The 15150-nt window shown below is 46.2% G+C and overlaps 5 non-coding genes across 5 annotated transcripts; all 5 read left to right on the plus strand.

Moving 5' to 3' along the window:
• Nucleotides 1–813: 813 nt before the first annotated feature.
• Nucleotides 814–886, plus strand: trnav-aac (transfer RNA valine (anticodon AAC)). The gene has a single exon. It is a non-coding gene; the product is annotated as a tRNA-Val (tRNA).
• Nucleotides 887–6687: 5801 nt separating this feature from the next.
• On the plus strand, nt 6688–6760 carry trnav-aac (transfer RNA valine (anticodon AAC)). The gene has a single exon. It is a non-coding gene; the product is annotated as a tRNA-Val (tRNA).
• A 1798-nt stretch (nt 6761–8558) lies between these two features.
• On the plus strand, nt 8559–8631 carry trnav-aac (transfer RNA valine (anticodon AAC)). The gene has a single exon. It is a non-coding gene; the product is annotated as a tRNA-Val (tRNA).
• A 1369-nt stretch (nt 8632–10000) lies between these two features.
• On the plus strand, nt 10001–10073 carry trnav-aac (transfer RNA valine (anticodon AAC)). Its single transcript has one exon. It is a non-coding gene; the product is annotated as a tRNA-Val (tRNA).
• A 2658-nt stretch (nt 10074–12731) lies between these two features.
• trnav-aac (transfer RNA valine (anticodon AAC)) lies at nt 12732–12804 on the plus strand. The gene has a single exon. It is a non-coding gene; the product is annotated as a tRNA-Val (tRNA).
• Nucleotides 12805–15150: the final 2346 nt, after the last annotated feature.

Consider the following 15150-nt stretch of genomic DNA (forward strand, 5'->3'; position numbering starts at 1 on the left):
GTTCCTTCCCTGTTCACCGAGTGACGTCGAGTCGGCATGACGGATTCAGAACTCACAAAGTGGCACTGACCTCGGTCTTTATTTGCTTTAGATCAGGGTTGTCCAGTCTTCTCCAGAATGGGCCAGTGTGGTTGCAGGTTGTCATTCTAACCAAGCAGAAGCCACACTTTAGTCTATTGAAAGCCAAGATCAGCGGATCCAACAATTGGAATCAGGTGTGGCTCCTGCTAGATTGGAACGAAAAGCTGAAGATTGGACAACGCTGCTTAAGACCAATCAGCATATAGACATATTTGCTTGTCAAATATAAAACATTGACTATATAGATGGCTGATTGTGAAAAATGTACACCTCTCATCACAGTTTGCATGCTAGCTTGTCGCTAACAAAAGACAGACACGGAGAGAAGGCATTTTCTAACATTTTCGTCCCTGTTCACGGGTCAAACGTGCCCTGTTGGATAATGCTGTGTTTACAAACAGCAAAGAAGCACTAAGAATTCAAGTTGGAAGCAGAAAGAGTTGTGGGAGGCCTGCAGAGAAGCCTATGGCACATTCTCTTGACCCATTAATTTTTAGGTAGGTGATTCCTTCTTTTTGTGCCAACTACCATAAAACAGCTCCAGAGGCTCCGAGTTAGAATCCATGCATTGGCCGGGAATCGAACCCAGGTCAACTGCTCGGAAGGCAGCTATGCTCACGTCTATACCACCAATGCCACACTAGGCAGTTCAACCCTGCTGAACAAAAGTTTAAGTATGTGCTCTTCTCATCAGCAGACTGTAGGGAAGCGCCGACTCACACCTATGTCATGGTTTCTGTAGTGTAGTGGTTATCACGTTTGCCTAACACGCAAAAGGTCCCTGGTTTGAGACCGGGCAGAAACAAGCTAGCAATTTTGAACTTTGCTTTAATAACTGACCGGTTGTCATCACTGTAGGATCAGCTCCTCCAGGAACAGCCGCAAAGCGACACCTTGGACAGAGCAGATTTCCTTCTTTTGTGCTTTCGTAGCAAAGCAGTTAACATTTGCATACAAAATGAAAGGGAGTCTCTGGTTTTCCACAGAAAGTGGAAGCCTGGCTCTTTCGTTGCTCAATAAGACTCTGTGCGTGACTGGAAAATTTTCCATAAAGTACTGGTCGCCAAGTTCACCTATCAGCAAGAGGTCTACGCCCGAAAAAGGCTGGGAGCGGTTTCCCTTCCATTGAGCTTTTGTAGCAAGGCAGATAACAGCTGCTTGCAAAATCATGGGCAATCTCTGCTTTTCCACTGAATGTGGAAGCCTGGCTCTTTCCTTCATCAAGAAGACAAGAGTACTGATGCGCTTGACATGAGGTAGCGACTTGTAATTCCCCACCTCCAAGCCCTACCAGTTCCTTCCCTGTTCACCGAGTGACGTCGAGTCGGCATGACGGATTCAGAACTCACAAAGTGGCACTGACCTCGGTCTTTATTTGCTTTAGATAAGGGTTGTCCAGTCTTCTCCAGAATGGGCCAGAGTGGTTGCAGGTTGTCATTCTAACCAAGCAGAAGCCACACTTTAGTCTATTGAAAGCCAAGATCAGCGGATCCAACAATTGGAATCAGGTGTGCCTCCTGCTAGACTGGAACGAAAAGCTGAAGATTGGACAACGCTGCTTAAGACCAATCAGCATATAGACATATTTGCTTATTAAATATAAAACATTGACTATATAGATGGCTGATTGTGGAAAATGTACACCTCTCATCACAGTTTGCATGCTAGCTTGTCGCTAACAAAAGACAGACACGGAGAGACGGCATTTTCTAACATTTTCGCCCCTGTTCACGGGTCAAACGTGCCCTGTTGGATAATGGTGTGCTTACAAACAGCAAAGAAGCACTAAGAATTCAAGTGGGAAGCAGAAAGAGTTGTGGGAGGCCTGCAGAGAAGCCTATGGCACATTCTGTTGACCCATTTACTTTCAGGTAGGTGATTCCTTCCTTTTGTGCCAACTACCATAAAGTAGCTCCAGAAGCTCCGAGTTACAATCCGTGCATTGGCCAGGAATCAAACGCAAGTCAACTACTTGGAAGGCAGCTATGCTCACCTCTATACCACGCTAGGCAATTCAACTCTGCTGAACAAAAGTTTAAGTATGTGCTCTTCTCATCAGCAGACCATAGGCAAGAGCCGAAGCGCAGCTCTGTCATGGTTTCTGTAGTGTGGTGGTTATCACGTTTGCCTAACACTCATCACTGTAGGATCAGGTCCTCCAGGAACAGCCGCAAAGCGACACCTTGGACAGAGCAGATTTCCTTCTTTTGTGCTTTCGTAGCAAAGCAGTTAACATTTGCTTACAAAATGAAAGGGAGTCTCTGGTTTTCCACAGAAAGTGGAAGCCTGGCTCTTTCGTTGCTCAATAAGACTCTGTGCGTGACTGGAAAATTTTCCATAAAGTACTGGTCGCCAAGTTCACCTATCAGCAAGAGGTCTACGCCCGAAAAAGGCTGGGAGCGGTTTCCCTTCCATTGAGCTTTTGTAGCAAGGCAGATAACAGCTGCTTGCAAAATCACGGGCAATCTCTGCTTTTCCACTGAATGTGGAAGCCTGGCTCTTTCCTTCATCAAGAAGACAAGAGTACTGATGCGCTTGACACGAGGTAGCGACTTGTAATTCCCCACCTCCAAGCCGGAAAACGCAATGCAAACGCACCCTCAACTTGAAATCGCCATTCGTCAACAGTGGGAAGTCTTCTCATCTACCAGTTCCTTCCCTGTTCACCGAGTGACGTCGAGTCGGCATGACGGATTCAGAACTCACAAAGTGGCACTGACCTCGGTCTTTATTTGCTTTAGATAAGGGTTGTCCAGTCTTCTCCAGAATGGGCCAGAGTGGTTGCAGGTTGTCATTCTAACCAAGCAGAAGCCACACTTTAGTCTATTGAAAGCCAAGATCAGCGGATCCAACAATTGGAATCAGGTGTGCCTCCTGCTAGATTGGAACGAAAAGCTGAAGATTGGACAACGCTGCTTAAGACCAATCAGCATATAGACATATTTGCTTATTAAATATAAAACATTGACTATATAGATGGCTGATTGTGGAAAATGTACACCTCTCATCACAGTTTGCATGCTAGCTTGTCGCTAACAAAAGACAGACACGGAGAGACGGCATTTTCTAACATTTTCGCCCCTGTTCACGGGTCAAACGTGCCCTGTTGGATAATGGTGTGCTTACAAACAGCAAAGAAGCACTAAGAATTCAAGTGGGAAGCAGAAAGAGTTGTGGGAGGCCTGCAGAGAAGCCTATGGCACATTCTGTTGACCCATTTACTTTCAGGTAGGTGATTCCTTCCTTTTGTGCCAACTACCATAAAGTAGCTCCAGAAGCTCCAAGTTACAATCCGTGCATTGGCCAGGAATCAAACGCAGGTCAACTACTTGGAAGGCAGCTATGCTCACCTCTATACCACGCTAGGCAATTCAACTCTGCTGAACAAAAGTTTAAGTATGTGCTCTTCTCATCAGCAGACCATAGGCAAGAGCCGAAGCGCAGCTCTGTCATGGTTTCTGTAGTGTGGTGGTTATCACGTTTGCCTAACACTCATCACTGTAGGATCAGGTCCTCCAGGAACAGCCGCAAAGCGACACCTTGGACAGAGCAGATTTCCTTCTTTTGTGCTTTCGTAGCAAAGCAGTTAACATTTGCTTACAAAATGAAAGGGAGTCTCTGGTTTTCCACAGAAAATGGAAGCCTGGCTCTTTCGTTGCTCAATAAGACTCTGTGCGTGACTGGAAAATTTTCCATAAAGTACTGGTCGCCAAGTTCACCTATCAGCAAGAGGTCTACGCCCGAAAAAGGCTGGGAGCGGTTTCCCTTCCATTGAGCTTTTGTAGCAAGGCAGATAACAGCTGCTTGCAAAATCACGGGCAGTCTCTGCTTTTCCACTGAATGTGGAAGCCTGGCTCTTTCCTTCATCAAGAAGACAAGAGTAATGATGCGCTTGAGAAGAGGTTGCGACTTGTAATTCCCCACCTCCAAGCGGGAAAACGCAAAGCAAACGCACCCTCAACTTGAAATCGCCATTCGTCAACAGTGGGAAGTCTTCTCATCTACCAGTTCCTTCCCTGTTCACCGAGTGACGTCGAGTCGGCATGACGGATTCAGAACTCACAAAGTGGCACTGACCTCGGTCTTTATTTGCTTTAGATCAGGGTTGTCCAGTCTTCTCCAGAATGGGCCAGTGTGGTTGCAGGTTGTCATTCTAACCAAGCAGAAGCCACACTTTAGTCTATTGAAAGCCAAGATCAGCGGATCCAACAATTGGAATCAGGTGTGCCTCCTGCTAGATTGGAACGAAAAGCTGAAGATTGGACAACGCTGCTTAAGACCAATCAGCATATAGACATATTTGCTTATTAAATATAAAACATTGACTATATAGATGGCTGATTGTGGAAAATGTACACCTCTCATCACAGTTTGCATGCTAGCTTGTCGCTAACAAAAGACAGACACGGAGAGACGGCATTTTCTAACATTTTCGCCCCTGTTCACGGGTCAAACGTGCCCTGTTGGATAATGGTGTGCTTACAAACAGCAAAGAAGCACTAAGAATTCAAGTGGGAAGCAGAAAGAGTTGTGGGAGGCCTGCAGAGAAGCCTATGGCACATTCTGTTGACCCATTTACTTTCAGGTAGGTGATTCCTTCCTTTTGTGCCAACTACCATAAAGTAGCTCCAGAAGCTCCGAGTTACAATCCGTGCATTGGCCAGGAATCAAAGGCAGGTCAACTACTTGGAAGGCAGCTATGCTCACCTCTATACCACCAATGCCATGCTAGGCAATTCAACTCTGCTGAACAAAAGTTTAAGTATGTGCTCTTCTCATCAGCAGACCATAGGCAAGAGCCGAAGCGCAGCTCTGTCATGGTTTCTGTAGTGTGGTGGTTATCACGTTTGCCTAACACTCATCACTGTAGGATCAGGTCCTCCAGGAACAGCCGCAAAGCGACACCTTGGACAGAGCAGATTTCCTTCTTTTGTGCTTTCGTAGCAAAGCAGTTAACATTTGCTTACAAAATGAAAGGGAGTCTCTGGTTTTCCACAGAAAGTGGAAGCCTGGCTCTTTCGTTGCTCAATAAGACTCTGTGCGTGACTGGAAAATTTTCCATAAAGTACTGGTCGCCAAGTTCACCTATCAGCAAGAGGTCTACGCCCGAAAAAGGCTGGGAGCGGTTTCCCTTCCATTGAGCTTTTGTAGCAAGGCAGATAACAGCTGCTTGCAAAATCACGGGCAATCTCTGCTTTTCCACTGAATGTGGAAGCCTGGCTCTTTCCTTCATCAAGAAGACAAGAGTACTGATGCGCTTGACACGAGGTAGCGACTTGTAATTCCCCACCTCCAAGCCGGAAAACGCAATGCAAACGCACCCTCAACTTGAAATCGCCATTCGTCAACAGTGGGAAGTCTTCTCATCTACCAGTTCCTTCCCTGTTCACCGAGTGACGTCGAGTCGGCATGACGGATTCAGAACTCACAAAGTGGCACTGACCTCGGTCTTTATTTGCTTTAGATAAGGGTTGTCCAGTCTTCTCCAGAATGGGCCAGTGTGGTTGCAGGTTGTCATTCTAACCAAGCAGAAGCCACACTTTAGTCTATTGAAAGCCAAGATCAGCGGATCCAACAATTGGAATCAGGTGTGCCTCCTGCTAGATTGGAACGAAAAGCTGAAGATTGGACAACGCTGCTTAAGACCAATCAGCATATAGACATATTTGCTTATTAAATATAAAACATTGACTATATAGATGGCTGATTGTGGAAAATGTACACCTCTCATCACAGTTTGCATGCTAGCTTGTCGCTAACAAAAGACAGACACGGAGAGACGGCATTTTCTAACATTTTCGCCCCTGTTCACGGGTCAAACGTGCCCTGTTGGATAATGCTGTGTTTACAAACAGCAAAGAAGCACTAAGAATTCAAGTGGGAAGCAGAAAGAGTTGTGGGAGGCCTGCAGAGAAGCCTATGGCACATTCTGTTGACCCATTTACTTTCAGGTAGGTGATTCCTTCCTTTTGTGCCAACTACCATAAAGTAGCTCCAGAAGCTCCGAGTTACAATCCGTGCATTGGCCAGGAATCAAAGGCAGGTCAACTACTTGGAAGGCAGCTATGCTCACCTCTATACCACGCTAGGCAATTCAACTCTGCTGAACAAAAGTTTAAGTATGTGCTCTTCTCATCAGCAGACCATAGGCAAGAGCCGAAGCGCAGCTCTGTCATGGTTTCTGTAGTGTGGTGGTTATCACGTTTGCCTAACACTCATCACTGTAGGATCAGGTCCTCCAGGAACAGCCGCAAAGCGACACCTTGGACAGAGCAGATTTCCTTCTTTTGTGCTTTCGTAGCAAAGCAGAAAGAGTTGTGGGAGGCCTGCAGAGAAGCCTATGGCACATTCTCTTGACACATTAATTTTTAGGTAGGTGATTCCTTCTTTTTGTGCCAACTACCATAAAGCAGCTCCAGAGTCTCCGAGTTAGAATCCATGCAATGGCCGGGAATCGAACCCGAGTCAACTGCTCGGAAGGCAGCTATGCTCACCTCTATACCACCAATGCCACACTAGGCAGTTCAACTCTACTGAACAAAAGTTTAAGTATGTGCTCTTCTCATCAGCAGACTGTAGGGAAGCGCGACTCACACCTTTGTCATGGTTTCTGTAGTGTAGTGGTTATCACGTTTGCCTAACATGCAAACGGTCCCTGGTTCGAGACCGGGCAGAAACAAGCTAGCAATTTTGAACTTTGCTTTAATAACTGACCGGTTGTCATCACTGTAGGATCAGCTCCTCCAGGAACAGCCGCAAAGCGACACCTTGGACAGAGCAGATTTCCTTCTTTTGTGCTTTCGTAGCAAAGCAGTTAACATTTGCTTACAAAATGAAAGGGAGTCTCTGGTTTTCCACAGAAAGTGGAAGCCTGGCTCTTTCGTTGCTCAATAAGACTCTGTGCGTGACTGGAAAATTTTCCATAAAGTACTGGTCGCCAAGTTCACCTATCAGCAAGAGGTCTACGCCCGAAAAAGGCTGGGAGCGGTTTCCCTTCCATTGAGCTTTTGTAGCAAGGCAGATAACAGCTGCTTGCAAAATCACGGGCAATCTCTGCTTTTCCACTGAATGTGGAAGCCTGGCTCTTTCCTTCATCAAGAAGACAAGAGTACTGATGCGCTTGACACGAGGTAGCGACTTGTAATTCCCCACGTCCAAGCCGGAAAACGCAATGCAAACGCACCCTCAACTTGAAATCGCCATTCGTCAACAGTGGGAAGTCTTCTCATCTACCAGTTCCTTCCCTGTTCACCGAGTGACGTCGAGTCGGCATGACGGATTCAGAACTCACAAAGTGGCACTGACCTCGGTCTTTATTTGCTTTAGATAAGGGTTGTCCAGTCTTCTCCAGAATGGGCCAGAGTGGTTGCAGGTTGTCATTCTAACCAAGCAGAAGCCACACTTTAGTCTATTGAAAGCCAAGATCAGCGGATCCAACAATTGGAATCAGGTGTGCCTCCTGCTAGATTGGAACGAAAAGCTGAAGATTGGACAACGCTGCTTAAGACCAATCAGCATATAGACATATTTGCTTATTAAATATAAAACATTGACTATATAGATGGCTGATTGTGGAAAATGTACACCTCTCATCACAGTTTGCATGCTAGCTTGTCGCTAACAAAAGACAGACACGGAGAGACGGCATTTTCTAACATTTTCGCCCCTGTTCACGGGTCAAACGTGCCCTGTTGGATAATGGTGTGCTTACAAACAGCAAAGAAGCACTAAGAATTCAAGTGGGAAGCAGAAAGAGTTGTGGGAGGCCTGCAGAGAAGCCTATGGCACATTCTCTTGACCCATTAATTTTTAGGTAGGTGATTCCTTCTTTTTGTGCCAACTACCATAAAACAGCTCCAGAGGCTCCGAGTTAGAATCCATGCATTGGCCAGGAATCGAACCCGGGTCAACTGCTCGGAAGGCAGCTATGCTCACGTCTATACCACCAATGCCACACTAGGCAGTTCAACCCTGCTGAACAAAAGTTTAAGTATGTGCTCTTCTCATCAGCAGACCATAGGCAAGAGCCGAAGCGCAGCTCTGTCATGGTTTCTGTAGTGTGGTGGTTATCACGTTTGCCTAACACTCATCACTGTAGGATCAGGTCCTCCAGGAACAGCCGCAAAGCGACACCTTGGACAGAGCAGATTTCCTTCTTTTGTGCTTTCGTAGCAAAGCAGAAAGAGTTGTGGGAGGCCTGCAGAGAAGCCTATGGCACATTCTCTTGACACATTAATTTTTAGGTAGGTGATTCCTTCTTTTTGTGCCAACTACCATAAAGCAGCTCCAGAGTCTCCGAGTTAGAATCCATGCAATGGCCGGGAATCGAACCCGAGTCAACTGCTCGGAAGGCAGCTATGCTCACCTCTATACCACCAATGCCACACTAGGCAGTTCAACTCTACTGAACAAAAGTTTAAGTATGTGCTCTTCTCATCAGCAGACTGTAGGGAAGCGCGACTCACACCTTTGTCATGGTTTCTGTAGTGTAGTGGTTATCACGTTTGCCTAACATGCAAACGGTCCCTGGTTCGAGACCGGGCAGAAACAAGCTAGCAATTTTGAACTTTGCTTTAATAACTGACCGGTTGTCATCACTGTAGGATCAGCTCCTCCAGGAACAGCCGCAAAGCGACACCTTGGACAGAGCAGATTTCCTTCTTTTGTGCTTTCGTAGCAAAGCAGTTAACATTTGCTTACAAAATGAAAGGGAGTCTCTGGTTTTCCACAGAAAGTGGAAGCCTGGCTCTTTCGTTGCTCAATAAGACTCTGTGCGTGACTGGAAAATTTTCCATAAAGTACTGGTCGCCAAGTTCACCTATCAGCAAGAGGTCTACGCCCGAAAAAGGCTGGGAGCGGTTTCCCTTCCATTGAGCTTTTGTAGCAAGGCAGATAACAGCTGCTTGCAAAATCACGGGCAATCTCTGCTTTTCCACTGAATGTGGAAGCCTGGCTCTTTCCTTCATCAAGAAGACAAGAGTACTGATGCGCTTGACACGAGGTAGCGACTTGTAATTCCCCACGTCCAAGCCGGAAAACGCAATGCAAACGCACCCTCAACTTGAAATCGCCATTCGTCAACAGTGGGAAGTCTTCTCATCTACCAGTTCCTTCCCTGTTCACCGAGTGACGTCGAGTCGGCATGACGGATTCAGAACTCACAAAGTGGCACTGACCTCGGTCTTTATTTGCTTTAGATAAGGGTTGTCCAGTCTTCTCCAGAATGGGCCAGAGTGGTTGCAGGTTGTCATTCTAACCAAGCAGAAGCCACACTTTAGTCTATTGAAAGCCAAGATCAGCGGATCCAACAATTGGAATCAGGTGTGCCTCCTGCTAGATTGGAACGAAAAGCTGAAGATTGGACAACGCTGCTTAAGACCAATCAGCATATAGACATATTTGCTTATTAAATATAAAACATTGACTATATAGATGGCTGATTGTGGAAAATGTACACCTCTCATCACAGTTTGCATGCTAGCTTGTCGCTAACAAAAGACAGACACGGAGAGACGGCATTTTCTAACATTTTCGCCCCTGTTCACGGGTCAAACGTGCCCTGTTGGATAATGGTGTGCTTACAAACAGCAAAGAAGCACTAAGAATTCAAGTGGGAAGCAGAAAGAGTTGTGGGAGGCCTGCAGAGAAGCCTATGGCACATTCTCTTGACCCATTAATTTTTAGGTAGGTGATTCCTTCTTTTTGTGCCAACTACCATAAAACAGCTCCAGAGGCTCCGAGTTAGAATCCATGCATTGGCCAGGAATCGAACCCGGGTCAACTGCTCGGAAGGCAGCTATGCTCACGTCTATACCACCAATGCCACACTAGGCAGTTCAACCCTGCTGAACAAAAGTTTAAGTATGTGCTCTTCTCATCAGCAGACTGTAGGGAAGCGCCGACTCACACCTATGTCATGGTTTCTGTAGTGTAGTGGTTATCACGTTTGCCTAACACGCAAAAGGTCCCTGGTTCGAGACCGGGCAGAAACAAGCTAGCAATTTTGAACTTTGCTTTAATAACTGACCGGTTGTCATCACTGTAGGATCAGCTCCTCCAGGAACAGCCGCAAAGCGACACCTTGGACAGAGCAGATTTCCTTCTTTTGTGCTTTCGTAGCAAAGCAGTTAACATTTGCATACAAAATGAAAGGGAGTCTCTGGTTTTCCACAGAAAGTGGAAGCCTGGCTCTTTCGTTGCTCAATAAGACTCTGTGCGTGACTGGAAAATTTTCCATAAAGTACTGGTCGCCAAGTTCACCTATCAGCAAGAGGTCTACGCCCGAAAAAGGCTGGGAGCGGTTTCCCTTCCATTGAGCTTTTGTAGCAAGGCAGATAACAGCTGCTTGCAAAATCACGGGCAATCTCTGCTTTTCCACTGAATGTGGAAGCCTGGCTCTTTCCTTCATCAAGAAGACAAGAGTACTGATGCGCTTGACATGAGGTAGCGACTTGTAATTCCCCACCTCCAAGCCCTACCAGTTCCTTCCCTGTTCACCGAGTGACGTCGAGTCGGCATGACGGATTCAGAACTCACAAAGTGGCACTGACCTCGGTCTTTATTTGCTTTAGATAAGGGTTGTCCAGTCTTCTCCAGAATGGGCCAGAGTGGTTGCAGGTTGTCATTCTAACCAAGCAGAAGCCACACTTTAGTCTATTGAAAGCCAAGATCAGCGGATCCAACAATTGGAATCAGGTGTGCCTCCTGCTAGATTGGAACGAAAAGCTGAAGATTGGACAACGCTGCTTAAGACCAATCAGCATATAGACATATTTGCTTATTAAATATAAAACATTGACTATATAGATGGCTGATTGTGGAAAATGTACACCTCTCATCACAGTTTGCATGCTAGCTTGTCGCTAACAAAAGACAGACACGGAGAGACGGCATTTTCTAACATTTTCGCCCCTGTTCACGGGTCAAACGTGCCCTGTTGGATAATGGTGTGCTTACAAACAGCAAAGAAGCACTAAGAATTCAAGTGGGAAGCAGAAAGAGTTGTGGGAGGCCTGCAGAGAAGCCTATGGCACATTCTGTTGACCCATTTACTTTCAGGTAGGTGATTCCTTCCTTTTGTGCCAACTACCATAAAGTAGCTCCAGAAGCTCCGAGTTACAATCCGTGCATTGGCCAGGAATCAAACGCAAGTCAACTACTTGGAAGGCAGCTATGCTCACCTCTATACCACGCTAGGCAATTCAACTCTGCTGAACAAAAGTTTAAGTATGTGCTCTTCTCATCAGCAGACCATAGGCAAGAGCCGAAGCGCAGCTCTGTCATGGTTTCTGTAGTGTGGTGGTTATCACGTTTGCCTAACACTCATCACTGTAGGATCAGGTCCTCCAGGAACAGCCGCAAAGCGACACCTTGGACAGAGCAGATTTCCTTCTTTTGTGCTGTCGTAGCAAAGCAGTTAACATTTGCTTACAAAATGAAAGGGAGTCTCTGGTTTTCCACAGAAAGTGGAAGCCTGGCTCTTTCGTTGCTCAATAAGACTCTGTGCGTGACTGGAAAATTTTCCATAAAGTACTGGTCGCCAAGTTCACCTATCAGCAAGAGGTCTACGCCCGAAAAAGGCTGGGAGCGGTTTCCCTTCCATTGAGCTTTTGTAGCAAGGCAGATAACAGCTGCTTGCAAAATCACGGGCAGTCTCTGCTTTTCCACTGAATGTGGAAGCCTGGCTCTTTCCTTCATCAAGAAGACAAGAGTAATGATGCGCTTGAGAAGAGGTTGCGACTTGTAATTCCCCACCTCCAAGCGGGAAAACGCAAAGCAAACGCACCCTCAACTTGAAATCGCCATTCGTCAACAGTGGGAAGTCTTCTCATCTACCAGTTCCTTCCCTGTTCATCGAGTGACGTCGAGTCGGCATGACGGATTCAGAACTCACAAAGTGGCACTTACCTCGGTCTTTATTTGCTTTAGATCAGGGTTGTCCAGTCTTCTCCAGAATGGGCCAGTGCGGTTGCAGGTTGTCATTCTAACCAAGCAGAAGCCACACTTTAGTCTATTGAAAGCCAAGATCAGCGGATCCAACAATTGGAATCAGGTGTGGCTCCTGCTAGATTGGAACGAAAAGCTGAAGATTGGACAACGCTGCTTAAGACCAATCAGCATATAGACATATTTGCTTATCAAATATAAAACATTGACTATATAGATGGCTGATTGTGGAAAATGTACACCTCTCATCACAGTTTGCATGCTAGCTTGTCGCTAACAAAAGACAGACACGGAGAGACGGCATTTTCTAACATTTTCGCCCCTGTTCACGGGTCAAACGTGCCCTGTTGGATAATGGTGTGCTTACAAACAGCAAAGAAGCACTAAGAATTCAAGTGGGAAGCAGAAAGAGTTGTGGGAGGCCTGCAGAGAAGCCTATGGCACATTCTCTTGACCCATTAATTTTTAGGTAGGTGATTCCTTCTTTTTGTGCCAACTACCATAAAGCAGATCCAGAGTCTCCGAGTTAGAATCCATGCATTGGCCGGGAATCGAACGAGGGTCAACTGCTCGGAAGGCAGCTATGCTCACCTCTATACCACCAATGCCACACTAGACAGTTCAACCCTGCTGCACAAAAGTTTAAGTATGTGCTCTTCTCATCAGCAGACTGTAGGGAAGAGCCGACTAACACCTTTGTCATGGTTTCTGTAGTGTAGTGGTTATCACGTTTGCCTAACACGCAAAAGGTCCCTGGTTCGAGACCGGGCAGAGACAAGCTTGCAATTTTGAACTTTGCTTTAATAACTGACCGGTTGTCATCACTGTAGGATCAGCTCCTCCAGGAACAGCCGGAAAGCGACACCTTGGACAGAGCAGATTTCCTTCTTTTGTGCTTTTGTAGCAAAGCAGTTAACATTTGCTTACAAAATGAAAGGGAGTCTCTGGTTTTCAACAGAAAGTGGAAGCCTGGCTCTTTCGTTGCTCAATAAGACTCTGTGCGTGACTGGAAAATTTTCCATAAAGTACTGGTCGCCAAGTTCACCTATCAGCAAGAGGTCTACGCCCGAAAAAGGCTGGGAGCGGTTTCCCTTCCATTGAGCTTTTGTAGCAAGGCAGATAACAGCTGCTTGCAAAATCACGGGCAGTCTCTGCTTTTCCACTGAATGTGGAAGCCTGGCTCTTTCCTTCATCAAGAAGACAAGAGTAATGATGCGCTTGACAAGAGGTTGCGACTTGTAATTCCCCAACTCCAAGCGGGAAAACGCAAAGCAAACGCACCCTCAACTTGAAATCGCCATTCGTCAACAGTGGGAAGTCTTCTCATCTACCAGTTCCTTCCCTGTTCACCGAGTGACGTCGAGTCGGCATGACGGATTCAGAACTCACAAAGTGGCACTGACCTCGGTCTTTATTTGCTTTAGATAAGGGTTGTCCAGTCTTCTCCAGAATGGGCCAGTGTGGTTGCAGGTTGTCATTCTAACCAAGCAGAAGCCACACTTTAGTCTATTGAAAGCCAAGATCAGCGGATCCAACAATTGGAATCAGGTGTGCCTCCTGCTAGATTGGAACGAAAAGCTGAAGATTGGACAACGCTGCTTAAGACCAATCAGCATATAGACATATTTGCTTATTAAATATAAAACATTGACTATATAGATGGCTGATTGTGGAAAATGTACACCTCTCATCACAGTTTGCATGCTAGCTTGTCGCTAACAAAAGACAGACACGGAGAGACGGCATTTTCTAACATTTTCGCCCCTGTTCACGGGTCAAACGTGCCCTGTTGGATAATGCTGTGTTTACAAACAGCAAAGAAGCACTAAGAATTCAAGTGGGAAGCAGAAAGTGTTGTGGGAGGCCTGCAGAGAAGCCTATGGCACATTCTGTTGACCCATTTACTTTCAGGTAGGTGATTCCTTCCTTTTGTGCCAACTACCATAAAGTAGCTCCAGAAGCTCCGAGTTACAATCTGTGCATTGGCCAGGAATCAAACGCAGGTCAACTACTTGGAAGGCAGCTATGCTCACCTCTATACCACCAATGCCATGCTAGGCAATTCAACTCTGCTGAACAAAAGTTTAAGTATGTGCTCTTCTCATCAGCAGACCATAGGCAAGAGCCGAAGCGCAGCTCTGTCATGGTTTCTGTAGTGTGGTGGTTATCACGTTTGCCTAACACTCATCACTGTAGGATCAGGTCCTCCAGGAACAGCCGGAAAGCGACACCTTGGACAGAGCAGATTTCCTTCTTTTGTGCTTTTGTAGCAAAGCAGTTAACATTTGCTTACAAAATGAAAGGGAGTCTCTGGTTTTCCAAAGAAAGTGGAAGCCTGGCTCTTTCGTTGCTCAATAAGACTCTGTGTGTGACTGGAAAATTTTCCATAAAGTACTGGTCGCCAAGTTCACCTATCAGCAAGAGGTCTACGCCCGAAAAAGGCTGGGAGCGGTTTCCCTTCCATTGAGCTTTTGTAGCAAGGCAGATAACAGCTGCTTGCAAAATCACGGGCAGTCTCTGCTTTTCCACTGAATGTGGAAGCCTGGCTCTTTCCTTCATCAAGAAGACAAGAGTAATGATGCGCTTGACACGAGGTAGCGACTTGTAATTCCCCACCTCCAAGTGGGAAAACGCAAAGCAAACGCACCCTCAACTTGAAATCGCCATTCGTCAACAGTGGGAAGTCTTCTCATCTACCAGTTCCTTCCCTGTTCACCGAGTGACTTCGAGTCGGCATGACGGATTCAGAACTCACAAAGTGGCACTGACCTCGGTCTTTATTTGCTTTAGATCAGGGTTGTCCAGTCTTCTCCAGATTGGGCCAGTGTCTTTGCAGGTTGTCATTCTAACCAAGTAGAAGCCACACTTTAGTCTATTGAAAGTCAAGATCAGCGGATCCAACAATTGGAATCGGGTGTGGCTCCTGCTAGATTGGAACGAAAAGCTGAAGATTGGACAACGCTGCTTAAGACCAATCAGCATATAGACATTTTTGCTTATTAAATATAAAACATTGACTATATAGATGGCTGATTGCGGAAAATGTACACCTCTCATCACAGTTTGCATGCTAGCTTGTCGCTAACAAAAGACAGACACAGAGAGACGGCATTTTCTAACATT

This window comes from Ictalurus punctatus, unplaced genomic scaffold (assembly GCF_001660625.3).
Source record: "Ictalurus punctatus breed USDA103 unplaced genomic scaffold, Coco_2.0 Super-Scaffold_100058, whole genome shotgun sequence".
NCBI classification, from domain to species: Eukaryota; Metazoa; Chordata; class Actinopteri; order Siluriformes; family Ictaluridae; genus Ictalurus; species Ictalurus punctatus.